Here is a 1,535-nt window from a genome sequence, read left to right as displayed (position 1 = left end):
AAGGGCATGTTGCTGCCATTTTTGAAATGATTTAATATCGCCGAAGTAATGTTTAAACCCAATGATTCAAGGCAAAGATAAAGATCCTAGAACAAGGAAATACCTTTCCATTTTCTTCAACAACTAGATTAAAATGAAGAATCGAAATAGATTCTAAGCGAGACAAACAAAAAGGTTAGAGACCACTCAAAAGAAATAAGGTTTTTTTGAGCATTTTGAGAGTTATTTGACTTGAGTTATGAGAGTACGAATGCTTTTTTCTTCTTTTTTTTTTTCGAAAAAAAAGACGAGGTTAAATGTCTAATTGATTTGCTGGTTTATGGATCTTTTTGACATGCTAATTCCATACATTATAATTCCATACATAGACATAACTTTAAATTAATCATTTTTTTCTCGAGCCGTACGAGGAGAAAAACTTTATACGTTTTAGGGGGTTATTTAATCTATCCCAATGAGCCGTTTATCGAATCGTTGTAATTGATGTTCGATCCCAAGAGAGGAAGAGATCTTCGAAAAGTGGGTTTTTATGATCCGATAAATAATCAAACCTATTTAAATGTTCCCGCCATTCTCTATTTCAAAAAGGAGCTCAAACCACAGCAACTGTTCATGATATTTTAAAGAAGGCGGGGTTTTACAGAACTTACTCTAATCAAACAAAATTCACTTAATGAAATCCAAAAGAGGGGTGTGGATGATTCATATCTAGCTTTTACAAATTTTCTCCCCTTTGGTCTATTCAGACTTTTTTAAAATTTATTATTCATTTTATTCCTTTACTATAGAATATTTACAAATATAGAATACCGTGTTCTATAACAACAAAACCGATTTTATTGAGCCAATTTTATAGAGAAAATAGAGAGAAAAGGATCATGAATAAATGAAGTAATTGTATTTAAACATTTACAAAACAACATAAAATAAGATAAAAAAAGATAAAATAACATATAATATATAAAAGAGAAAATATTAATAATTAATAATAATTAATAAAAAAAAAAAAATGAATTCTATTTTTTCATTGTATTTTTGTAGGCTTTTTATATTCTTTATTCTTTTTCAACTCTCAACATTTATATTCAAAATTTACAATCATTGACAACAGTGTATCGAACAAATATAATTCGATCATAGATAAATAGATCCATTTATCCTCTGTTTGGCACTTCACTTCATTCAAATAACGTTCTTTTGAATTTGTTGTGATACAATAAGTTTTTTATTGTAATTGTATTGAAACAAAAAAATGGATAACACTGGAATGAATAAGACAGGAGGCGGTCCGCAATTTTCACTTATTCTATTTCTATGGTTTTATCTGAGAGAATTTCGTTTTTATTCCAATTTTTAATTTCGTGTTTTGATTGCCTAGTGCAATCCCATTTTTATTCCGATTGTATCTACATATTCTAATTTTTTCAAGTTGCTAACTCCAACGAGTACTGGCTTTAAGCGACTAGCATCTTTATACATTTGTATGAAGAAAGGGATTCGTTCAGACCATCGGTAGAGTTTAAGACCACGACTGA

Source organism: Gossypium arboreum, unplaced genomic scaffold (genome assembly GCF_025698485.1).
Source record: "Gossypium arboreum isolate Shixiya-1 unplaced genomic scaffold, ASM2569848v2 Contig00318, whole genome shotgun sequence".
Classification (NCBI taxonomy): Eukaryota; Viridiplantae; Streptophyta; class Magnoliopsida; order Malvales; family Malvaceae; genus Gossypium; species Gossypium arboreum.
The sequence above is the reverse complement of the archived record's forward strand: the minus strand, read 5'-3'. Positions refer to the sequence as shown.